This window comes from Piliocolobus tephrosceles, chromosome 9 (genome assembly GCF_002776525.5).
Source record: "Piliocolobus tephrosceles isolate RC106 chromosome 9, ASM277652v3, whole genome shotgun sequence".
Classification (NCBI taxonomy): domain Eukaryota; kingdom Metazoa; phylum Chordata; class Mammalia; order Primates; family Cercopithecidae; genus Piliocolobus; species Piliocolobus tephrosceles.
In genome coordinates, this window is record NC_045442.1 from 100253290 (window position 1) to 100281033 (window position 27744).

Here is a 27744-nt window from a genome sequence, read left to right on the forward strand (position 1 = left end):
TCTCCACATTTTAGGTATAGTATCTTGGTTTATGACTTTTAGACAATGTAAGCTTCATATTATGGTAGGTGAGGCTGCCATTGTCTTATGCCCTACCTTCCACTTCCATATCCCATCTGCCCAATAGAGTTAGATTTTAGTTTTTGGCAAAAACAGCAATCATTGTTTATGTTAGTAAGGCTAGGTAAATATTTTTTATTCTCCTTCAGTTAGTATACTTTGATTGTTTCCTTTTTGTACAATTTTTATTCTTCCTAGAATTAATAATTGCTTTCTTTATATTTTTATTTGCTTAGTTTCTTTGTATCTATCAGTATATATTTTTTTCTAATGCTGTAACATATCTGTCAAACAACTAAAAATAACTTTCCCCAAACCTAAAGACAGCAGATCAGTCAGTTCCGTTTTCCTCCTCTCTGGAGATTTCTCTCCTACAGCTTTTGCCCCAGTTGGTCAAATATGAATGTGCTATCTAGGGCTGCTGCACTGCTGTCATTCTGCAACATTCCTACACTATCTTCTGGGAATTTTCTTAGTTTGCTACATATTCTATTTACTGTATCTCAAGTATTCCTGTTTCTTCATTTACTTCCTCTTTTTTTCTGGAACACATTCTCCAATATTTTTCTAAGAGAGTATAGGAGGTAAAATTTTGAGCCTTTGAATATCCTATAACAATCAGGATTAACTGATAATTTATCCATTTTTAATATTGTAAGTTGGAAGTAATTTTGCCTCAAAAATTCAAAGACATTTCTCCATTTTCTTTTAATTTCCCGTTGGGGAGTTTAATGCTATTTGACATCTCTTTGTATGTAAGCAGCTTTTCTTGGCTTGTTTATCCATTTTGGGAAGATTCTGGGATTTTGTCTGCTTTTTGGTGTTCCTAAATTCCTTGATGCTGTGACTTGGGATGGGTCTTTTCTTGTTCGGTGTGCTAGTCCCTTTCAATCTGGAGAAAGACGCATGGGGTAAAAATTCAAGTGTAAATCTAAAGAATGATGTGTTTTTCCCCTACTGAGTATTTTTTCATATAAATCTTGCTTTTATAATATTTTTAAGTGAAGAAATTCCTGTTTGTTTTACTTCCTTTCATTGTTAGCTGTCAATGTTGTCACAACAATATTAGCACCATCATGATTATTGATCATAATGGCTCCCTTTATGGCTATTACTGTGCCGCAGGTTCTTCAGGATCACAATAGAACCTATCACTGTGGTTGAGAATATTAAGTGAGTTATAACACATATAGCGCTGGGGCCAAATACTCTACATAGTAAGTGCTCAATAAATAATAGCTAGTTCTATCACTGTTTATGATCCAATTACATAAGACTAGTATTATCCTCACTTTACAGATGAGGAAACTGAGGTCAAAGAGGTTACATTACTTGGACAAGGTGACACAGCCAGCAAGTAAGGAGCAGGGCTGGAACCTGCTTTGCCTGGCTTTCAGTCCATGCTCTTTCTGTTCTGCCACACTGCCAGAGAAAGTGATATGGTTTGGCTGTGTCCCCACCCAAGTCTCATCTTGAATAGTAGCTCCCATAATTCCCATGTGTTGTGGGAGGGACCCAGTGGAAGTTAATTGAATCATGGGTTTCCCCGACACTGTTCTCATGGTAGCGAATAAGTCTAACGAGACTTGATGGTTTTATAAGAGGTTTCCCTTTCACTTGGCTTTCATTGTCTCTTGCCTGCCACCATGTAAGATGTGCCTTTTGCCTTCCACCATGATGGTGAGGCCTCCCCAGCTAGGTGGAACTGTGAGTCCACTAAAACTCTTTTTCTTTATAAATTACCCTGTCTCAGGTATGTCTTTATCAGCAGCATGAAAACGGCCTAATACAAAAGGCACTGCTGTCTTTCTTTCCATGTCTTTTTTTTTCTACTCATGGATACAACTCACTCTAGCACAATGTAAATCACAATAGTGTGCAAGGTCAATGTTGGATCTCAAACACTGGAGATCGTGGACTTCCTTGAAGATACTCAAGTCATACATAAAAAAATACTGTGCCCTGAGTAAGTTAAATACTCACCGTGTGAAGGCGGGAACTGGAACAATGCATTTTCCACATGTGATATTCCATGACATCATGGAAAGTCTAGGGTTGGTTTTCAAATTAAGGCTGCGGTGATGTTTAGTTGGTGGTGGAATAAGAGCTTTGCTAACTGATACATGTAGCATGTGTTAAAATAAGCAAGACATGTTGTCCTGTCCAGAAGAGGTTAACAGATTTGCTGTCTGTATTATTTATGACACTTTCCCAAAAGTTTTAATGTGTGATTGTGCAGGCAGAACATTTTCCCAGTCAGTCACACAAAGTTCAGTCCTTTGCGGCACTCCTGAAATATCCTCACACCGTGCCAATAGCTGTGGGGGCTGAACACCTTCCAGATCCTCAGACCTTGCCTGGACGGAGCCAACTCCTTCCTCCACCGAGGAGTGTGGAATGTTCGGCAGAGCTGGGTACAACAGGTTTCACCTCTAATTTTGGAACTGGAAAGTGTTCCTTTTTGACAAATGTGGACACCCTTTTGGACAGGTCTATTGCACTAGACAAACATTGAACTAGGAATAATGACAGAAATTAGCTTGAGTAGAAAAAGACCATTGCCTTTCTTATCATCCAACATCAACTACAATTTTTGATAAATTGAAAATAAGAACAAGCACTGGAGGAGGTGGTGGGCTGTGTTATTCTTGTGACCTCGAGCATATGTCATAGAAAGGAAACCACCCAGAACAAACATTATAAGATTTTTGAGGCTATGGAAATAGACGAAACGAAAATATACAACAAAATTTTACATGCTGGTCAATTTGTTTCCTTATTCTACATCATCCCTTTCTCATTGAAAACCTAGGATAAGGATACATAAGCAGTCATAAGGAACTAGGTTCCATATATAAATGTGTGTGTGTGCATGCATGTGTGTGTTATATATATCTATATGCTTCCATATATATCTATATTTACATTTCTATATACATATTACTTCCATATATAATATATAAAAATATATATACTTCCACATATATTTCAATATACTTCCACATATATTTCAATATACTTCCACATATATTTATATATATATATATATATATATACACACTTCCATATATATATGGAAGTATAAATATAGATTAGATAGATAGATATTGAGACGGGGTCTCATTCTGTAGCCCAAGCTGGAGTGCAGTGGTATAATCATGGCTCACTGCAGCTTCAAACTCCTGGGCTCAAACAATCCTCCTTGCCTCAGCCTCCCAAGTAACTGGTATTACAGGTGTGTGCCACCATGCCTGGCTAATTTTTTCTAACTTTTTATAGAGACAGGAGGTCATGCTTTGTTGCCCAGCCTGATCTCGAACTCCCAGTCTCCAGTGATACTCTCATCTAGGCCTCTCAAAACACTGAGATTACAGGTGGGAGCCACTGTACCTGGCCAATAATCTCATTTTTAATATGACTGGTTACTATGTATGTTTATTCATAAGAAAAGAATACCCATTTCAAAGAATTTGCAAGCTGATAAATGTGGGCAGGCCTCAGCAAGGCAGCACTACTACAGTAGGAGCTGTGAAAACAAGAAATAAATAAATAAAGGGCCCTTGGAGTGCCCCATTTATGAGGACCTGCTATAGTGATGCTGTGAGATTTTACCCTTCCAACTGCAAGAACATTCTGAACAAAATCCCCCTGGATTGGTTGATTTATTTCATTATAACATTGATTATAACACACCTCAGTGAATAATTCTGAAGCCATTTGGTGGCTGTAATCTCTACACATCATCTTTTCATGGGCCTGAAGATTTCTCTGTCCCACCCACTTGCTGGCCTAGGGGAGGAACTATAAAGAGGGAAGGAGGTAGGAGACTTGGGGAGGGGGAGATGAATGCTCAAAGGTCCAGAACAGGCCCAGCATGGTGGCTCACTTTTGTCAACCCAGCACTTTCAGAGGCAGAGACCGGTGGATCACTTGAGGTCAGGAGTTTGAGACCAGCCTGGGCAACATGGTGAAACCCCATCTCTACCAAAAATACAAAAATTAGCCAGGTATGGTGGCGCCCGCCTGTAATCCCACCTACTTGGGAGGCTGAGGCAGGAGAATCGCTTGAACCCGGGAGGTTGCAGTGAGCTGAGATCGCGCCATTGTACTCCAGCCTGGGCGACAGAGTGACAGTCCGTTCAATAAAAGCAAAACAAAACAAAGTCCACAACAACCTTCCTAAGAAGCCCAGAGCCAGGGAGCAAAAAATGCCATGATTATGTGTCCTTCTCACCTCCCCAGCCGGCTGCTCTCGGCATGAATAGAGAAGTAGCACTGGGCCTGAGGATTGGGACCACATCATGCACATCTTGTTGCACACACAGATACGGGCGAGGCGTCCTGACACTTGGACCCACAGCTCAGCCGCTGGCTCTATGAGATCCAAGCAAGTCATGTGAATGTTCGGGCTTCCAAAAGTTAGGGCAGCAACCTCCACAGTGCCTTTCGCTTCTCACAGCCTCTGTCTCTGTTCTAGGATTCTTTTGCTTTTTGGGCCTGGAGTTAATCTGGCCAATCCAAGAAAGCATCTGGTTCTACAAAGATATACAGGCAAGAGTATGAGAGCCAAGAGCACCTATCATTGGTCTGAATCCCTTTTGTCAGTTCCAGGTGGTGTGTCCTGCCCCCGGGACGATCTGTCCCTCTCAGCCAGCTCCAGAGTAGCCCTGGCTTGGAGGACAGGGAAGATGGATGTTTTCACCTTGACTTCACACCTCCCTTCCCGGCATATCTTCTTTATTCCCATTCTTTCCAATCTTTACTCCTCTTCCTCTTCCCCATCCAAGGGGCAGTAGAATCAAAGGCAAATCAAGACAGATTCTCTGGCAAATCCTTTCCTACTGTGATTTATTAAATTACTCAATTGTTTTCCAAGTCCCTGTGACCCAAAGTCAGGAAAACTGGCTGAGTCCCTCACAGGAAAATAAAATACTAAGAAAAATGCAATCCCAAAGGTAGGCAAGGGGGGATAAAAAGAACTTTCCATTTTCAATTCTAAATGTCAAATGACCATTCTAGTTTTTATTGTAGGGCAAATAATTGTTATTTGTTGAAATTCTTCTGCAAATAACAGTATGTAAAGGCTTTTTAGGAGAAATTGTTTGGGGAATGTATTTAACTCACTGTACCTAAAATTTACGCTAGAACGACTATTTTAAGTACAATGAAATGCCATTTTCATAATTTCGTATAATATTTTTGTGATGGATAGCTACTTTAAATTTACATGCCAGCTATGTAAATGGCTGGAGTGATTTTTCATTATCCTAAGTGGTAAGCAGTGTAAAATATCAATGTAAGTGCAATGCGGGCATCTCATTCATAGTTTATTAAACTAAAAGGATGCTAATTAGTTATTATATTGAAAACAATACCCATTGGTGAAGGAAACTTACTTGCTGAGATAAAAAATTATTTTTTAGAGTTACAATGTAAGTAAATTAGTGGTAAGAATACACAATTATAGTTGATCAAATTTGACTTCAGGAAATAACTGTACCCTTATTGCTGAGTGGAGCGGGACCTGCTGAGAACTCTTTGTAGGAGTTTCCTATAGATGGGCTGGCAATTGTTTAACTCCATTGGTACACACAAGACAATGGGCCAGGCACGGTGGCTCACACCTGTAGTTTCAGCACTTTGGGAGGCCAAGGAAGGAGGATTGCTTGAGGCCAGGAGTTCAAAACCAGCCTGGACAACATAAAGAGACCCCTGTCTCTACAAAATAAATTAAAAAAAAATTATTCCAGCGTAGTTGCATGGGCCTGCAGTCCCAGCTACTTGGGAGGCTGAGGCAGGAGGATTGCTTGAGCCCAGGAGATTGAGGCTCCAGTAACCTGTGATTGCACCATTGCACTCTAGCCTGCATGACGAAGCAAGTCCCTGCCTCTGTTAAACAAACCAACAAGCAAAGGCAATGATGCTGTATCACAGTGTAAGCCCTAAAACTCAAAGTTTATATACTGACATCTAGACTCTATACTATATTTCTTTGGACTTTCAAAACAGAAAACTTTTCACTGAACCTTCGATAGCAGAAAGAAGGACATCAAAGTAGAAGTAGGCTAGCCATGCGCAACCACACAACTTCTTAAAAATCATATTTGTGAGACTACATGAAGTTCTGCTGATTTTTCTGCTGTAAAAAGATTGACCTAGGTCTTTAAGTTAATTGCAGCAATCAGATGATGAGTTAAATAACATTTTAAAAATAATTATATTTTTTCACACAGCTAATTTTTCCAAGGGATGCAGGATAGATTTACAAATTGTTTTGACCAGGTTTGTCAGCGAGAAATCAGGCTTCTTTCAAAGGAGGATCAAGCTGTACTCTTTGTTTAGTATTGCTTACTTTTTATGAAACACATATTTCCAGTTAATTGTCATAGTTTGTTTTAGCTATTTTGGAAGTTGATAAGTTTTCTTTTTGAAAGAATGAAAGTATAAATTTGAATATCAAATTAAATAGTTAATCTATAATTCATCCTTGATTGTTTTATGATTCTATAATGCTTAAAAACTTAAAAAAAGCGGCCGGGCGCAGTGGCTCAAGCCTGTAATCCCAGCACTTTGGGAGGCCGAGACGGGCGGATCACGAGGTCAGGAGATCGAGACCATCCTGGCTAACACGGTGAAACCCTGTCTCTATTAAAAAATACAAAAAAAGAAACTAGCCGGGCAAGGTAGCAGGCGCCTGTAGTCCCAGCTACTCGGGAGGCTGAGGGAGAAGAATGGCATGAACCCAGGAGGCGGAGCTCGCAGTGAACTGAGATCCAGCCACTGCACTCCAGCCTGGGCAACAGAGCAAGACTCCGTCAAAAAAAAAAAAAAAAACCTTAAAAAAGCATTACTTATTATGTAGGTACCATTTTTACAAATCATTCAATTTTCTGCACTTTTTACATTACCAACTTTAATTTTAGGCACATTATGGTATGTCAACATCAAACCAAGTAGGACCTCTTTCCTTCGATGCTATTTAAAAAATAAAAGTTCTGCTTTCTGCCCGTGCATGCCGCCGAAGAAGCATCGTTAAAGTCTCTCTTATCCTCTTCTCCCTGCCGTCATGTCTAAGTCAGAGTCTCCTAAAGAGCCTGAACAGCTGAGGAAGCTCTTCATTGGAGGGTTGAGCTTTGAAACAACCGATGAGAGTCTGAGGAGCCATTTTGAGTAATGGGGAACACTCACAGACTGTGTGGTAATGAGAGATCCAAACACCAAGCGCTCCAGGGGCTTTGAGTTTGTCACATATGCCACTGTGGAGGAGATGGATGCAGCTATGAATGCAAGGCCACACAAGGTGGATGGAAGAGCTGTGGAGACAAAGAGAGCTGTCTCAAGAGGAGATTCTCAAAGACCAGGTGCCCACTTAACTGTGAAAAAGATATTTGTTGGTGGCATTAAAGAAGACACTGAAGAACATCACCTAAGAGATAATTTTGAACAGTGTGGAAAAATTGAAGTGATTGAAATCATGACTGACCAAGGCAGTGGCAAGAAAAGGGGCTTTGCCTTTGTAACCTTTGACGACCATGACTCTGTGGATAAGATTGTCATTCAGAAATACCATACTGTGAATGGCCACAACTGTGAAGTTAGGAAAGCCCTGTCAAAGCAAGAGATGGGTAGTGCTTCATCCAGCCAAATAGGTCGAAGTGGTTCTGGAAACTTTGGTGGTGGTCATGGAGGTGGTTTCGGTGGGAATGACAACTTCGGTCGTGGAGGAAACTTCAGTGGTCGTGTTGGCTTTGGTGGCAGCCGTGATGATGGTGGATATGGTGGCAGTGGGGATGGCTATAATGGATTTGGTAATGATGGAAGCAATTTTGGAGATGGTGGAAGCTACAATGATTTTGGCAATTACAACAATCAGTCTTCAAATTTTGGACCCACGAAGGGAGGAAATTTTGGAGGCAGAAGCTCTGGCCCCTATGGCGGTAGAGGCCAATACTTTGCAAGACCATGAAACCAAGGTAGCTATGGCGGTTCCAGCAGCAGCAGTAGCTATGGCATTGGCAGAAGATTTTAATTAGGAAACAAAGCTTAGCAGGAGAGGAGAGCCAGAGAAGTGACAGGGAAGCTACAGGTTACAGCAGACTTGTGAACTCAGCCAAGCACAGGGGTGGCAGGGCCTAGCTGCTACAAAGAAGACATGTTTTAGACAAATACTCAAGTGTATGGGCAAAAAACTCGAGGACTGTATTTGTGACTAATTGTATAATAGGTTATTTTAGTTTCTGTTCTGTGGAAAGTGTAAAGCATTCCAACAAAGGGTTTTAATGTAGATTTTTTTTTTGCACCCATGCTGTTGATTGCTAAATGTAATAGTCTGATCATGACGCTGAGTAAATGTCTTTTTAAATAAATAAATAAGTAAATAAATAAATAAAAGTTCTATGGGATTCTAAGTTTTAAAATATTTCTCTCAGGGCTAACATTACACATATATAGGATTTGTTCATTAATTTATTTGACATTCATCCCAATAAACAGCCACTGAAGGCTTATTCACTATAAACCACTGAGCTAAGTCGTGGTGAGGTTACAAAGATGAATAAAATATAGCCCTGCTCCATGGAGAGTGCACTCATTGAGCTAACTACTTTGCAGGGATTCAAAATACAATGGCTTAAATAAGATATTAGGTTGGTGCAAAAGTAATTGCAGTTTTTGCCCTTACTTTTAAATGGCAATTACTTTTGCACCGACCTAATAGATACATGTCTCTTCTCATTATAGCAATCCCTAGGGCCAGCAACCTGGCAATAAGAGAGTGACCTGGAAATTGGGTATATCATTTCTGCCCACATCTCATTGGAATGAATTTTGTACCACAGCTATACTGGGAATATAATCTCTAACTGGGTAGCCAGGTACCCAACTAGAATTTAGGGATTTCATTACTGAAAAGAAGAAGAACATAGCAATTAAAGAGATTGAATTGTTAACAGATGTAGCAACATGGAAGAATCTCAAAAACGTTATGCTAAGCAGAAGTCATAAAAGGTTGAAAGTCAGCCATTTTCAGTGGCTGTTTATTGGGATGAGTATCAAATAAATTAATGAACAAATTCCATGTATGTGTAATGTTAGCCCTGAGAGAAATACTTTAAAACTTAGAATCCCATAGAACTTTTATTTTTTAAATAGCATCGAACAAAATAGGTCCTACTTGGTTTGGTGTTGACATACCATAATATGCCTAAAATTAAAGTTGGTAATATAAAAAGTGCAGAAAATGGAATGATTTGTAAAAATGGTACCTATACAATAAGTTACGCTTTTTAAAGTTTTTAAAAAACTTAAAAAACCTTAATCCTGTGTGATTCCATATGTATGAAACTCAATGCAAGGCAAAACTCCAGTGTAGCAGGAATATGATTGCCTGAGACCTAGGTCTTGAGGAGCACAAGGAAACTCTTTTCGGGGTGATGGAAATGTTCGAGATCTTGATTGTGGTTATATGACTATATAATTATCAAAACTCATTGAACTTAACACTTACAGTGAGTTAGTTATTATCATTGTGGCTGCTGTTGTCCTGAGTTCACAGAATTTCAAGAGGGTTAAAAAAATCACTGGTTAAATTTGGAATTCTTGAGCCCCCCCTAAAAAATCTAACATAGCTTTATTTTATTTAGAGTCCTTTTTGTTTATTAAACTTTGGCGAGTATATGTTTGAATTAAGATAATTTGCAATGACTGTTATACAAACAACTCCGAAGCTCAGTAGATTAACTGAGAAATAAACAGAATAAAAGATGTATTTCTCACATCTGTCACAGCCTCTCTGGGTGGTGGGTTGGGTTTCTGTCCTGCCACAGCAATTAGGGTTCTAGCTTCTTCCATCTAGTGAATCCACTGCCTTCTGGGGCCTTAGAGTCGTCTGGGATCCTGGAATCATCTGCTAGATCTTCTGCGTCAATGAGACGGTAGGGGAACAGAGGGTCTCATGAGATTTAGGGGTCAGGCCTAGAAGCGGCACACATACCTCTACCACATTTGAATGGCCCAAGTGGGTCACATGACCACACCTAGAGGTGTACCTGGAAATGTAGTCTTCTTATGTGCCCAGGGTGAGAATGAAATGATTAGTGAATATAACCTTGTGGCTATGTCTATCATTAAAAAGTTCAATTACTGTCTTTGCAACATAATAGTTGATTGAATTTGGGAAAGTGTCTAGGCCTCAGCTTGGTTGGTTTGTTTTTATTTCTAAAATGATGGCATAAATGATACCTACCAAGCAGGGCTGTTATGCGAATGAAATGAGATTATTCATGTAGAGTGCATAATAGAGGGCCTAACACACAGCAGGCACACTGAATTTCCTGTCTGGTTCTCCCTGCATGAGGAGCAGACTGATTTAATCACTGTGGTTTTATAATATACTTTAATATTTAATTGGGCTAGTCTTTTACCAGTTTTCTTTTTGTTTGTTCATTTGTTTGTTTTAATGTACCTTATTTTTTCAGAGCAGTTTTAGGTTGAAAGAAAATTTGAGTGGTAGGCACAGAGATTTCCCATATCCCCCGTCCCCATATGTACCCAGCCTCCCCTACTGTCAACATCTCCCACAACATCTCCCACCAGAATAATGCATCTGTTACGTCTGTGAACCTACACTGACACAACGTTATCCAGTCTTCTTTTAATAAAATAAACACTTTTTGAGATGGCTTTTTCTTCCAGGTGAACTACTGTGTAACTTTTTCCCCCTCTGAAAGTATATCTTAGCCTGACTTCTCCAGAAAGTACAGGCCAAGACAAAAGGCTTAATGTTATTAGGAAGTGCAACCCCAGGAGACACCCAAGAGCATCCCAGAGAATGAAGCAGGGAAAGTAGAGCCTATACAAGAAGGTGCTAGCTCACTGGCTGCATCTCTGTGCACCTGATTGTTTCTACATGGCTGTCCCTGAAAATTTGAACAGCGTCTCAAGCCAGTCAGTCCATGAGGAAGAAGGGGCCCTCATAACTCATTGGTTTAAGTTTCACTCACTGGTCCTTGTCTCTCGTTATATTTAAGTTTCATCCCACAGGGAGTTCACTCCACACACCTCAGGGTTGAACATGACTCAGAGCCTAGTGTTCCATAGTGTGTCATGCCCAGGTGTCAGACGGGGTCCTGGATAGATCCCAGGCAGAGCCAGCGCAGGACAGTTGGCAGAGCAATGGAAGGGATGCCGAGAGAACGTAAATATGGAATAAGTTCCCTTCTTTCTGTTATCCAGTTTTCCCATTCTAGAACATAGCAATACCATTTGAAAAGGAAGCTCTCCCATTTACTCCTAAAGGCATGTTCCTTATGTTCTCTTGGATTTGCTTCCATTAGGATCAAATTAACAAAAAGCTATATTGAAAAAGGGAGAGGGTGGGACCCCTCAACTTAATGAAGAAATGTCATCTCCTGATGTAACCACCAGTCCCTGTGAAGTAACCTAACTTAAAGAGAAAATGCAGACAGTATGATACTGTTTTGAAAGTCAAAGGGATTTGCTATTGCCTTTGGAGGAAAGACTTCACTCATTCCCTGGCATAGGAGCCTGGGGATTAGAGGATCAGTTAGCATTCTCCTGCCTCTCCCAAGCCACTTCTGATCATCATCAAGGCAACTTATATTCTCCCTAGATGCTTATTAATGTACCCTACAGCTTCGTACTTAGCAGTAAATTACTCTTGTTCAAAACGTGACTTGAGAACCACGTGATAGCCAACTTAGCACTGAATCCTGTGGAATGTTCAGTGTTGAAAAAGACCTGTGATGGATCTCCCTCAAACAGAGTATACTCCCCTGCCTGCCACCAAAAACTCAAACTCTTTCTAGACCATAAATAAGATCCTGGGCACTGTAAGTACCTCCAGTGAGCTATATAGAAGGAACTTGCCCCATCTTTTGACATGCTAGGAGTCTGAAAGTCAGTTATAGGTGATCGTTTTGCACTCAAGAGAATGGTCTCTATGAGTCAGGTTTTTCCCTCCTGTACAAAAAATTTCTAATAAAATCCAGGTGAAAAGTTTCTGGCCTACGATACTGAGGGGTCTAATATGTGCAACCAAATATACCAGTTATTTGTCAGGATGATTATTCTGGGACACGCTGAGCTCTGGGTTGGTCCTTGTCTAATAACAGAATTGCTGCATGCCCTTTGGAGGTATTTTACTAGCTTCTCCATGTCTAGATGTACTAGTGTTATTATACAATATCAGATTTCCCCACAAAATGCCATTGCAATTGGCTATTCATTTGTGTGCACCAACATTATTATTTACTGTACTTAGTCCGTTTTGTAGTATTTAGTGACCTTCACCAGAAGTTCAGCATTCTTGGCAGGCATTTTTCCCTTGGCCACAGAGGAACCCTGTATTTCTCTGGCTCTGGCTCCTTCCAAGAGATGGGAATGTAATAGCAGCAGCTGAGGATATGAAAATAACTGGGAACAAAATAGACATCAAATTCAGAAAAGGACTGAAAAACAGCAGAAGCAGTTCTTTTTCGACACTGAACATTCTATAGGATTCAATGCTAAGTTGGCTATCACATTGCTATTTTAAACAGAGGGAAAAACATAGGTAGATCGACTTGTGATTTTATATTTTAAACACAGATATAGAATTCTGACTCCAGATTTTACTCTTAGATCCATGTGAGTGATTAATCGTAAATTCTGAAAAACATGGATACAAGAATAGAACAGACTTCTAATACAGTTCCCTTTTTAACCAGACATAAATAAAACTTTAGAACTTCACCAAAAAATGAGTCTAGTGGGGTGGATGATGTTTCTGTTAATAATTTTGGAGTATGCTTTCTTTTTTTTCAGGTTTTTTTTTTTTTTTTTTTTTAAAGCTTCACTGATTGGAAGGCTCAAGTTCATTGAGATACACAATGTCTTTGAGTGAGCCTTCCAAAAATCCAAATGTCTCCTTCTGGCATGAATTGTTCTTTCTGCAGCATTCCATGCTGACACAGCCACATTTCTTCCATTATATGTTCTGTTACCCATGAGACTGCAGGAGAGTCCCACCTAAAAGCATTAATGTTGCTACATTACCATAAAAGTCTGCCCTGTATTACTCAAAAAACAAACAAATGGGCCACATTAGAACAGACTGATAGTAGCCTCCCTCTTGGATTGAAGAAAACATCCACTTAACACTCTGGTTGCTGGAGATTCATTCCTGCAAAGAGGATATCAACTTCCAAAGTTAAAGCCTTTCTGCAGTGTACAGAGACATCCATCACCTTTTTTGCTTTTTTTGTTTTTATTTTTTCCCTAAGGTATTTAAGATATGTGCAATATCTTAAATCTCAAGCTATCTTTGAGATCAAGGAGGAGAAATATTTAAACATTTATGCATTCAGTTCATGATTCAGAGATTTATTTATAAAACTGTTGATTTTGGGACACCCAACTCTTGCATTTAAACTGCTGAAGTGAGTCATGTTTGTGGGAGGTAATTACTACCAGAAAGTACAACTAACTTGTAAGCTTCTCTTTAAAATGTCCACTCACAATCTACAATTACTGCAAATAACAGGCTTACCAGGACTTTTGCTCTGTTTTATGGCTGTGTATATTTATTATGAGTGCATTAGGCAATACCCAAACATACTTTTCTCGCATAGGGGTTCTTGTAGGAGAAATGAGTCCCTTTATTAGTATCAGTGTAGATTTCTGAGGATGTAGGATTGGAAAGATATAAACTCAAAGTATCCCTTCCATTACAGGAAACAGCCTGGAGAACAGCTGGTTCAAGAGTAATAATAGATTCCAATTGTCAGAAAATGTATACCTATGATTTGTGCATCGTTAAAGAGCATTTCCAACCCACTGAAATTCTAGCAGGCACTTCCCTCTTTAACACCTCCATGCCTCTCTGAGGCATCTTTGTGTCCTCCTGGGAGGCTCTCTGATTCTTCATTTTGTGACTGATGAAGTCCACACCTAACTGACTAGAAACCAAGTGGGCAGCTTCTTGTGGGCCATAATGTCAGAGCCTCTGAGAACATCCTGCAGTTCATGGCTGTTTCCACACTGATCAGTGCCTAAAATTTCACAGATAAGATGTCCAGAGGTGGCTTACACCTATAATCCAGCACTTTGGGAGGTTGAGGCAGGAGGATCACTTGAGGCCAGGAGTTCAGCACCAGCCTGGGCAACACCATAGGGAGACCTCAGTCTCTACCAAAAAAAAAAAAAAAAAAAAATTAGAAACAAAGATATCTAAAGAGCTGGTGTCGTAGAAAGTAGAAAGAGCAGTAGAAGGGAATTTGGTGTTTGAGTCAGAGTAAGTAAGAGACTGCTGCAGCAGGGGTTGGGGAAATCACCAGAAAAGAAAGGCTGGAATTTCCAAAGACAAACTCTGGCTACCTGATGTTTTTGCCCTGCCATATCCTTAAGCTGACTTGGACTTAACCTTGCTCAAAGCAACTCCGTTGGGATACGAAGGCCTCCCGGTCTTCCCTAACGCTCCCTTGACTCCTGCACCAAACATACTCTTCTTCAGTGGGTTTAAGATTAACCAACTAAATAACCATGCCTCTTGACACTGCCTGTGATTCAACGGCCTTACTGCACCTGTCCACATTCATTTATTCATACTGTTTCACTCATCATTTATTCAGTACTATTGACCGAGTGCCCTCTATGTGTCAATTGTTGTGACAGGCCAGACATGGCGGTTCATGCCTGTAATCCCAGCACTTTGGGAGGCCAAGGCAGATCACCTGAGGCCAAGAGTTCAAGACCAGCCTGGCCAACATGGTGAAACCCCATCTCTACTAAAAATACCAAAAAAAAAAAAAAAAAAAAAAAAAAATTAGCTGGGTATAGTGGCGGGTTCCTTTAATCCCAGCTACTCGGGAAACTGAGGCAGGAGAATCGCTTGAACCCAGGAGGCGGAGGTTGCAGTGAGCTGAGATCGTGCCATTGCACTCCAGCCTAGGCAACAAGAGTGAAACTCCATCTCAAAAAAAAAATTGTTGTGCCAGGTGCTGGAACATAACCCAATCCCTGTCTTTGAGGAACATATTGACTGTTTAGAAAGACAGACCTCAAGAGTGACAATTTCAGAACTGCATGACGAATGTTACATAGGAGTGAGTGGTGTTATGGAGACACATCAGAAAGGCACCATACCTGAGCCTGGGGAGCAGAAAGCACTTCCCACGAGTGCCCATGTTTCAGCAAAGACCTGAAACCCAAGAGAGGATAGGCAGGGGACTTAAGGAGAAAACGAAGGTAAAGAGACCAGGTGTAATATTCTGTGCAGGAGGAAAGAAAGAGGCCAAAGTCTGTGAGAAACATGAATGTGCTGTTTAGGGATGTGTGATTAGTCAAAAATGAATGGAGCCAACTTTAGATCAATAGTAGAGTGATGATAGAGGAGGCTGGACAGGGAGACCAGGATGTGAAGGACCTTGTGTGCCATACTAAGGAGTTTGAATGTCAGTGGGACCTATCGAAGGACACATCCTATGTGCTGCATTTTCCTTCCGGGTACTACTGAGGCCTGACCCTGCTAAGCCTCCCAGACCAGATGAGACTGGGTGCATACAGGGTGGTGTGGCTGCAGACCCCATGTAGGGTGTTTCTATTGGAGCAGCCATCCATCAGATTCTTTATATGCTTGCATCTAAACTTGCAGGCTTAATCTTGAACAAATTTGTACACCCCCAAACATTTGGCCAGCTTTCCTCTCCTAGCTTTCCTCAATTGACATTGGTCATGGCCAGAACTACACACTCTTTGAGTCCTCTGACTTGTGGCATTGCCTAATTCGTTCTACCTCTCTCAGCCACACACTCCACACTCCTCAACTTTACGATCCATCTGGACCCAGAGCTTACCTGTAACCCTTCTAGTTCACATATTTCATGGAAGTCTCTCTCTTGCTCAATTTTAATTCAAATTCAGGTCTGGAACATATAAAAATGTTACCATTCACTCAACAAATATTTAAGGAACTAGTACTACATGTTAGGAAGTGTTCCAGGCAGTACAATAATGACAAAAAAAGATTAAGTCCCTACCCTCATGGAGATCACATTTTAGAGGAAGAAAATAGACAAACAGTTTATCAGATTGCAATATATTGTTTTTTTAACAATCATTGTTATTTAAAAATTGGTATGAAATAATGATGGTTATAAAGAAAACTTAAGTAAGGGCTGCTGGAGTATGTCATTTTATGTAAGATTTATATACATATATGTACACACACAAATATACATACATATACACATAGACAACCACAAATAGAATTAATACATGCTTCTATAAATATGTACCAACAAATGTTTAATGACTTCAGGTTTCAACAATTAAAAATGTCATATAACTAGTTTGAAGTTAGAGATAAGTGATGTTATTGTCACTTATAAATTTCAGGTCTCAAGAATCTTTCTGATATTTTTGTTTATCAAATTCAATGTGTAATTATATTTTTAGCCTTGTAATGTAATATAGTACACAGAATTTTGCAATAATCTTACAGTCTTCCCTTTGTTTGAAATACAAATATGACTCATTGTATTTCTGAATTAGCATTTTTCATTAAGAAAATATAAACATTATATTTTATTTTAATTTTCCATTTAGAATGATGGCAAAATATTATTGGTGCAACCTTGTGGGCAAGAGTAGGGATTTTGATAGAGTGACATAAATCCTATAATATGTGCCTAATAGGAGTGACAGCAGAGGGGGATGGAAGAGCAATATATGATAAAATAAGAGCTGGGACTTTCCAGAATTGTAAGATGGCAGGAGTACTCTGATTAAAAGCACACTAGTAGCAAGCAGGATAAATAAAAATAAATGTACAACATAGTAAATTGAAGAACATCAACAAAAAAGAGACAAAATATTAAAAGCTATCCGAAAGAAAAGATTCCATGCAAAGGAACACTCAGTAGATGGACAGTGGACTTGAGATATAAGAAGACAGTGATATCTTCCTGGGCTGAGAGAAATTAACTTTCAATCGAGGATTTTATACCAAGCAAAACTATTAAAATGCATAAAATTAGGACATTTTTGTAATCACAAAGACTTAGACAAGTAACCAATCATAAACTGTCATTACAGGATATTCTTTTAAAGAATGAATGTAAAGAGCTTTTGCATGGCAAAAGGAACAGTCAGCAGAGTAAACATACAACCCACAGAGTGGGAGAAAAATCTTCACAATCTATACATCCAGCAAAGGACTAACACCCAGAATCTACAAAGAACTCAAACAAATTAGCAAGAAAATAACAAACAATCCCATCCAAAAGTGGGCTAAGGACATTAATAGACAGTTCTCAAAAGAAGATGTACAAATGGCCAACGAGCATATGAAGAAATGTTCAACATCACTGATGATCAGGGAAATGCCAATCAAAACCACAATGCAATAACACCTTACTCCAACAAGAATGGCTATAATAATAATAATAATAATAATAATAATAATAATAAAAGATGTTGGTGATGATGCGGTGAAAAGGGAACACTTCTGCACTGCTGGTGGGAATGTAACTAGTACAAACATTATGGAAAACAGTGTGGAGATTCCCTAAGAACTAAAAGTAGAACTACCATTTGATGCAGCAGGAAAAAATATGCTTGGAAACTTAAATAACACAGGTTAAAGAGGGAAATCACAATAGAAATTACAGTTAGCATTAAACAGTAATGAATGTACTACATAGCAAATGGCTAAAGTTATGGTACTCAGAGGTCAATTTGTAGCACAAAATGACATCTTTAAGAAATAAGATATATTGGCTGGCCGAGGCAGGCAGATCACAAGGTCAAGGAGTTAGAGACCATCCTGGCCAACATGGTGAAACCTTGTCTCTACTAAAAATACATACAATTAGCCAGGCGTGGTGGCACATGCTTGTAATCCCAGCTACTCTGGAGGCTGAAGCAGGAGACTCACTTGAACCCGAGAGTGCAGAGGTTGCAGTAAGCTGAGATCACACCACTGCACTCCAGCCTGGGCAACAGAGCAAGACTCCGTCTCGGTGGGAGGGAAGGAAAGAAGATATTTTAAAATAAATTAGCGATTGGATTAAAAAGTTAGAAAAAGAAAAGCAAAATAAACACAAGAAATGTAGAAGAAAAGAAATAATAAAGAATAGAAATTAATTAAAGGAGCAATAGATTGGATAAATAAAACCAAAAGCTTTTTATTTGGAAAAAGAAAACAAGAAAAAATACAAAAGGCACAAATTATAATATTAGCATCTAAATAAGGGACTTTCCTATAAATATATGAGTTTTTTAAAAATACATTGTATTGTGTATATTTGAGATTTGTGACAGGATATTATAGGATACATATAGTCAAGCAGTTACTATAGTGAAGCAGATTAACATACTTGTCGTCTCACATAGCTACTAAAATCTACTTACTTAACAAAAATTCCTAATACAGTACAATTTTATTAACTGTAGTCCTCATGTTGCACATTAAATCTCTAGACCTGTCCATCCTACGTATTTACTATTTTATATCCTTTGACCTACATCTCCTCACTTCCTCTCCCCACCCCACCCATGGGAACCACTGTTTTTCCAGATGGAGATGTTTTTAAAACCACAAAATACTACTAGTAACAAATTTAAAATTTTAGATGAAATAATTTCTTTAAAAATAAATTACAAAAGTTGGTTGAATGAAAAATTTGACAATTGAATAGTCTAATCGCTGTTAAAGAAGTGAAGTCAGTAACCAAAACTCTTCCCCACCAAAAAGCCACCGGGTACTGATGATTTTACAGCTGGGTGTTGTATCTTCAAGGTATAGTCTCTAACTTATGCACATTATTTCAGGAAGCTGGAAAAGAAGAAAAGCCACAGAGCTCATTTTCAAACCTAGTGTAATCTTGAGATCAGAAAAAATACAAGAAAATAAAGCTATAGATCCATTTCATTTATCAGCAGAGAGATAAAACATTCTAATTCAAATGTTAGCAAATCAAAATCAGCAGTGTTTATGTTCCAGTTGGGTTCATATCAGGAATGGAAGGATGGTTTCAAGAAGAGATTCCAAAATATTTTGATATGGTATGCCATATTTAGATGTTAAGAAAAGCCTTATGATTATCTCAGTAACTCCAGAAAAAGCATTTGATGAAAAATTAATATTCATCATAATTTTTAAAAATGTATTAATAAACTAGGAATAGAAGTGAATTTTATTTACCTAATATTCAAAAATCTGCAGGAATCCTGCCTATTGATGAAACTTTAGAAGCATTACCATTAAAGTCAGGGACAAGATAAAGATATTTTATGTCACCACTTCTATTCAATAATGTACTAAAGGTTATAGTCGATCCAATAAGACAAATAAAAACATAAGGGTATAGAATTGAAAAGAAATGTGAAGCATGCTTACATACACATAAAATCTAAGAGGTATTATTTCTAATGATTAACCAATACATGATTCTAAATCAAAGTTGAGAGTTGATCTAGATTTTTTTATACAAAGCACAGCATAATCAATAGCACTCATAACCAGAAAAGCAATACAAAAAACATACTTTTCACAATGGGACAACAAAGACTATAATTCACCTAAGAAGAAATCTAATAAAGATGTACAAGATAATGAAAAAATATATAGCATTATTGAGTAAAGGAAGTCCTAAATAAATGGAGAAGTCCCAAGTAAAAACCATGGTTTTGGATGGGAAGATTCACTATAATAAAGATGGCAGTTCTCTCCAAATTTATTTATAAATCCAATGCAATTCCATCAGAGTTTTATATTTAACTTGACAAATGTCCCTAATATTTAAATGGTAAAGAAAAGGACAACAATAGCTCAAAAAAATTTGAAGATGAACAAGGTAAGGAAGGGATGAATACTTTTTGTAAAATTATAGTGATTGCTACAATGTGATTTTGGCACAGAGACAAGATGACAAGTGGAATGGAATACAGAGCTCAGTCCCATGCATACAGGGAAACATAATATGTCAAGAGCTGCATTACAGATCAGTGGGGTAATAAAATGGTAGTGGTAGTGGAGCAATTAGTTGTCCATATGGAAAAAGATAAAATTTAATTCTTACCTCATTCCCCAGACTAAATTAAAAACTAAATGTGTAGAGCAGTATTTTAAAAATTTAGATAATAGCATATGAGAATATCTTTAAGATCTGAGGGTGGAGAGAGAGTTCTTGAACACTATACTAAGCAATTAAGAAAAAAACTGATAAATTTAGCTCCATTAAAACATAAAACTTCTTTATAAAAAAGATACTATACATAATGTTAAGATAAAACGTAGACCAAAAGGAGGTATTTACAATGCATATGGCTGACAAAGGATTAGTTGTCAGCATGTATAATGATTGCCTGCAAATTAAAAAGAGAGAGAGAAAAAAATCGCTCATTAAAAAATAGACGGTTATATTAGATAGCAGTTTATAGAAGAGGATTGCCTAATGACCAATGAACATATAAAACATTGTTAAACTTTTTCTAGTAAACAGAGAAATGCATAATAAAAGTAAGTCACCACTTCACATCATAAGATGATAAAAATTACTTAAAGCCTGATGATACCAAATGGTGGCTTGGATGTGAAGCAAGGTGAACTCTCAAATGTTTCTGTTGGGAATGTTAATTTGCACAAAATATTTGGAGAACAATTTGACAACATCTACTAGAGATGAAACTCTATACCCTGTGCACCAGCTTTCCAGCCCTAAACAAAGATTCTTCACAGAGGAACATTTGAAAATTGCTGTGCAAGGACACTTTTATACGAATATTTATTGTAGCAGTGCTAGAAATGGCAAAAATCAGGAAACCACTTAAATGTCCATCAATAGGAGAATAGATAAACAAATTTTGATACAAGCAAGCAAAAAACCCCACAAAACAAAATACCATTTAAATGAATGAACTGGATCCACATGTATCAACATGGATTAATTTCATAAATATAACATAGAAGGAAAAATTTCATAAAACATAGTATAGAAAATCGTATGTAAAATATGTCATTTATTTATATGAAGTTTATAATCCTTCAGAACAATGCTATACATTATTATGGAGATTTCTAAATATGTCACAAAGTAAAAAAATTTATGTAATAAAGATAAACACCAAATTACTGACAGCAACTATCACTGGGGATGGAGAGAGGTGAATAAGATCCAGGAAAGGTGTCTAGGGGGTTTCAACTTTATCTGTAATATTTAATTTCTTAAAAGAGAAATCTGGGGCAAATATGGTAATATCTCAAATTTTGATAAAGCATGGGGGTACAATGTGTTTTCTATATTAATTTTTTACTTTCCCATGTCCATTCATTCAAAATGTGTGTCTAGTATATCCCAAACTACTAGAACCAAAGATAGAGCACTGAACTACAAATAGAGCACTGAGCAATAGACAAAAATCTTCAGCCACATAGAGCTTATATTCTAGTGGATATTTTTAAAACTTCACATTTTTTGAAAAGGGAAAAAAGAATAAAAGAAAGACAAATAAGTGGACACAAGGGAATAATTCAGTTCCACAATAAAGAGACGTTAGCATTGTCAATAATGGATAGAATCAGACAGAAGATAAAGTAAAGAAATAGAGGATTTGAACAACACAATAAAGCAAAGGGTTATGACAGACATATACAGAACACTCTACTCAATAATCACAGAATACACATTCTCAGGTACACATGGGACATTCTCCAGGACAGACCATAGGTTATTTATGTCACAAATTAAGTCTTAACAGACATTTAAAAGATGATATCATACAAAGTATTTTTTTCTGACCAAAACAGGATGAAGATAGAAATCAATTAGAGAAAGAAAACTGGAAAATTCACCAATTTGTGAAAATTAATACATTATTAAACAACCAATGGATAAAAGAAGAAATCACAAGAAAAAGAAAAAGAAAATACTTAGAGACAAATGAAAACAAAATACAACATTCCAAAACATATGGGATATAGGGAAGGCAGTGCTATGGGAGAAATTTATAACTATAAATGCTTACATTAAAAAGCAAGAATGATCCCAAATAAACAACCTAACTTTACAACTGAAGTAACTAGAAAAAAAAGAACAAATTAAACCCAGAGCTATCAGAAGGAATAAAATAACAAATATTAGAGCAGAGATAAATGAGATAGAAAATAGTAATAATAAGTAAATAGAAAAATAATAGAGAAAATCGATAAAACCAAAAAATGGTTAAGAAGATCAACAAAATTGACAAACCTTTAGCTAGACTAAGAAAAAAGAGCGAGAAGACTCAATTTGCTCAAATCAGAAAGAAAATAGGAACATTATTACTGATTCCATGAAAATAAAAAAGATTATAGGAGAATTCTATGAGCAATATATGCCAACAAATTAGATAACCTAGATAAAATTCCTAGAAACACAAAACTTACCAAGACTGTATCACAGAGAGTTATACAATCAAAAAACACTTATGGTTAGTAAGGAAATTGAACCAGTAATCCAAATCTCTCAACAAAGAAATGTCCTTGACTTGATGGCTTCACTGGTGAATTCTACCAAACATTTAAAGAACTAATACCAATCCTTCTCAAACTCTTCCAGAAAACTGAAGAGGAGAAAACACTGCATAACTCATTCTGGCACCAGCATTACCCTGACACCAATGACAGAAAAAGGCACTACAAGAAAAGAAAACTACAGAACAGTACCCCTTATGAACATTAATGCAAAAATCCCCAACAAGATATTAGCAAATTGAATTTGGCAGCATATTAAAAGGATTATGTATCATAACTATGTGGGATTTATTCCTGGAATGCTAGGATGGCTCTACATATAAAAATCAATCATTGTAATATACCATATTAACAAAAAGAAGGGGGGAAACATGGATATTTTAATTAAAACAGAATAAGCATTTGACAAGATTATACAAAATTATATGATGAAAACACTCAAGTAACAAAAAATAGAAGAAAACTACCTCAACATAACAAAAACCATATATGAAAACCCCACTGAAAACATCATACTCTGTGGTGAAAAACTGAAAGCTGTTTCTCTAAGATTGAAGACAAGGATGCCCACTTTCACCATTTTATTCAATAATTCAAGATAGTACTGGAAGCCACAGCCAAAACAATTAGGCAAGAAAAAATATCAAAAGTATCTAAATTGGGAAGGAAGAAGTAAAATTACCTGTTTGCAGGTAATATGCTCTTATATGTAGAAAACACTAAAGATTCCACATCACAAAAAAATAAAAAATAGTAAACAAACAAACAAAAAACCTGTTAGAACTAATAAAGGAATTCTGCAAAGTAGCAGAATACAAAATAGGGTACAAAGTCAGCATACAAAAATGAATATCATCTTTATGCACTAAAAATGAACAATCTGAAAGGGAAATTTTGAAAACAATTCAATTTATAATGGAATAAAAACAATAAAATACTCAGAGATTAACAAAGGAAGTGAAAGACTTGTGTGACGAAGACTGCAAAATATTGCCAAGAAGTTTAAAAAGACATAAATAAATGGAACACATCCCATGTTCATGGATAAGAAGAAAATTTTATTAAAATGAGCCATCTAGAGATTCATGCAATCCTTATAAAAATTCCAATGATATTTTTTCTGCAGTAGAAAATCCATCCTAAAATTCACATGGAATCTCAAGGGACCCCAAATAGCCCAAACAATCTTTAAAAAGAAAAAAAATCTGTATTGAGTGTGTATATATTTAGGAAAGTTAGCTCTTCCTGATGAGTTTACCCCTTTACCATTATGTAATGGCCTTCTTTGTCTCTTTTGATCTTTGATGGTTTAAAGTCTGTTTTATCAGAGACTAGGATTGCAACTGCTGCTTTTTTTTGTTTTCCATTTGCTTGGTAGATCTTCCTCCATCCCTTTATTTTGAGCCTATGTGTGTGTCTGCATGTGCGATGGGTCTCTTGAATACAGCAAACTGATGGGTCTTGACTCTTTATCCAATTTGCCAGTCTGTGTCTTTTAATTGGACCATTTAGTCAGTCCATTTACATTTAAGGTTAATATTGTTATGTGTGAACTTGACCCTGTCATTATGATATTAGCTGGTTATTTTGCTCACTAGTTGATGCAGTTTCTTCCTAATCTTGATGGTCTTTACATTTTGACATGTTTTTGCAATGGCTAGTACCTGTTGTTCCTTTCCATGTTTAGTGCTTCCTTCAGGAGCACCCAGATTCATAAAGCAGGTCCTTAGATACTTACAAAGAGACTTAGACTCTCATACAGTAATAATGGGAGACCTTAACACCCCACTGTCAACATTAGACAGATCAACAAGACAGAAAGTTAACAAGGATATCCAGGAATTGAACTCAACTCTGCACCAAGTGGACCTAATAGACATCTACAGAACTCTCCACCCCAAATCAGCAGAATATACATTCTTCTCAGCACCACATCACACTTATTCCAAAACTGACCACATAGTTGGAAGTAAAGCACTCCTCAGCAAATGTAAAAGAACAGAAATTATAACAAACTGTCTCTCAGACCACAGTGCAATCAAACTAGAACTCAGGACTAAGAAACTCAATCAAAACTGCTCAACTACATGGAAACTGAACAACCTGCTCCTGAATGACTACTGGGTACATAACGAAATGAAGGCAGAAATAAAGATGTTCTTTGAAACCAATGAGAACAAAGATACAACATACCAGAATCTCTGGGACACATTTAAAGCAGTGTGTAGAGGGAAATTTATAGCACTAAATGCCCACAAGAGAAAGCAGGAAAGATCTAAAATGGACACCCTAACATCACAAAAGAACTAGAGAAGCAAGAGCAAACACGTTCAAAAGCTAGCAGAAGGCAAGAAATAACTAAGATCAGAGCAGAACTGAAGGAGATAGAGACACAAAAAACCCTCCAAAAAATCAATGAATCCAGGAGTTGGTTTTTTGAAAAGATCAACAAAATCGATAGACCACTGGCAAGACTAATAAAGAAAAAAAGAGAGAAGAATCAAATAGATACAATAAAAAAATGATAAAGGGGATATCACCACCGACCCCACAGAAATACAAACTACCATCAGAGAATACTATAAACACCTCTACGCAAATAAACTAGAAAACCTAGAAGAAATGGATAATTTTCTGGACACTTACACTCTCCCAAGACTAACCAGGAAGAAGTTGAATCCCTGAATGGACCAATAGCAGGCTCTGAAATTGAGGCAATAATTAATAGCCTATCAACCAAAAAAAGTCCAGGACCAGACGGATTCACAGCCGAATTCTACCAGAGGTACAAGTAGGAGTTGCTACCATTCCTTCTGAAACTATTCCAATCAATAGAAAAAGAGGGAATCCTCCCTAACTCATTTTACGAGGCCAACATCATCCTGATACCAAAGCCTGACAGAGATACAACAAAAAGAAGAGAATTTTAATATCCCTGATGAACATCAATGCAAAAATCCTCAATAAAATACTGGCAAACCAAACCCAGCAGCACATCAAAAAGCTTATCCACCATGATCAAGTGGGCTTCATCCCTGGAATGTAAGGATGGTTCAACATATGCAAATCAATAAACCTAATCCAGCATATAAACAGAACCAAAGACAAAAACTGCATGATTATCTCAATAGATGCAGAAAAGGCCTTTGAAAAAATTCAACAGCCCTTCATGCTAAAAACTCTCAATAAATTCGGTATTGATGGAACATATCTCAAAATAATAAGAGCTATTTATGACAAACCCACAGCCAGTATCATACTGAATGGGCAAAAACTGGAAGCATTCCCTTTGAAAACTGGCACAAGACAGGGATGCCCTCTCTCACCACTCATATTCAACATAGTGTTGAAAGTTCTGGCTAGGGCAATCAGGCAAGAGAAAGAAATAAAGGGTATTCAGTTAGGAAAAGAAGTAGTCAAATTGTCCTTGTTTGCAGATGACATGATTGTATATTTAGAAAACCCCATTGTCTCAGCCCAAAATCTCCTTAAGCTGATAAGCAACTTCAGCAAAGTCTCAGGATACAACATCAATGTGCAAAAATCACAAGCATTCTTATACACCAGTAACAGACAAACAGAGAGCCAAATCATGAATGAACTCCCATTCACAATAGCTCAAAGAGAATAAAATACCTAGGAATCCAGCTTACAAGGGATGTAAAGGACCTCTTCAAGGAGAACTGCAAGCCACTGCTCAGTGAAATAAAAGAGGACACAAACAAATGGAAGAACATACCATGCTCATGGATAGGAAGAATCAACATTGTGAAAATGACCATACTGCCCAAGGTAATTTATAGATTCAATGTTATCCCCATTAAACTTCCAATGACTTTCTTCACAGAATTGGAAAAAAAACTGCTTTAAAGTTCATATGGAACCAAAAAAGACCCCACATTGCCAAGACAATTCTAAGCCAAAAGAACAAAGCTGGAGGCATCATGCTACCTGACTTCAAACTATACTACAAGGCTACAGTAACCAAAATAGCATGGTACTGGTACTGGTACTGGTACCAAAACAGAGATATAGACCAATGGAACAGAACATAGACCTCAGAAATAATACCACACATCTACAGCCATCTGATCTTTGACAAACCTGACAAAAACAAGAAATAAGGAAAGGATTCCCTATTTAATAAATAGTGCTGGGAAAATTGGCTAGCCATAAGTAGAAAGCTGAAACTGGATCCCTTCCTTACTCCTTATACGAAAATTAATTCAAGATGGATTAGAGACTTAAATGTTAGACCTAAAACCATAAAAACCCTAGAAGAAAACCTAGGTAATACCATTCAGGACATAGGCATGGGCAAGGACTTCATGTCTAAAACACCAAAAGCAACGGCAACAAAAGCCACAATTGACAAATGGGATCCAATTAAACTAAGGAGCTTCTGCACAGCAAAAGAAACTACCATCAGAGTGAACAGGCAACCTACAGAATGGGAGAAAATTTTTGTGATCTACTCATCTGACAAAGGGCTAATATCCAGAACCTATAAAGAACTCAATCAAATTTACAAGAAGAAAAACAAACAACCCCATCAAAAAGTGGGCAAAGGACATGAACAGACACTTCTTAAAAGAAGACATTCATACAGCCAACAGACACATGAAAAAATGCTCATCATCACTCACCATCAGAGAAATGCAAATCAGAACCACAATGAGATACCATCTCACACCAGTTAGAATGGCAATCATTAAAAAATCAGGAAACAACAGGTGCTGGAGAGGATGTGGAGAAATAGGAACACTTTTACACTGTTGGTGGGACTATAAACTAGTTCAACCATTGTGGAAAACAGTGTGGCGATTCCTACGATAGTCAAAGTTATAAACACAGAAAGAAGAACAGTGGTTGTCATGGGCTAGCAGGAGGAAGGAATGAGGAGTTATTATGTAACAGGTACAGAGTTTCACAGGATTCCTACCTATCACTATATGCAAAAATTAACTCAAGATCGATTAAAGACTTAAATGTAAGACCCAAAACTATAAAAACACTAGAAGAAAACCTAGGAAATATCCTTCTGGGCATCAGCCTTTGAAAGAATTAATGATTAAGTCCTCAAAAGCAATTGCAACAAAAACAAAATTTGATGAATGGGACCAAATTAAACTAAAGAGCTTCTGAACAGCAAAATAAACTATCAAGAAAGTAAA

General features: G+C 37.5%; 1 long non-coding RNA gene and 1 pseudogene across 1 annotated transcript in view; one reads left to right on the top strand and one right to left on the bottom strand.

Moving 5' to 3' along the window:
- Positions 1-7026: 7026 nt before the first annotated feature.
- On the top strand, positions 7027-8399 carry LOC111546693 (annotated as a pseudogene).
- Positions 8400-13685: 5286 nt separating this feature from the next.
- The window catches only part of LOC116418934, a 70584-nt gene continuing 56525 nt past the window's right edge, over positions 13686-27744 (bottom strand). Inside the window, exons 2-3 of the long non-coding RNA XR_004229145.1 lie at positions 15202-15256; positions 13686-14244 (exon numbers count right to left, since the gene is read on the bottom strand). This is a non-coding gene — a long non-coding RNA (uncharacterized LOC116418934). The remainder of the gene's footprint in view (positions 14245-15201; positions 15257-27744) is intronic.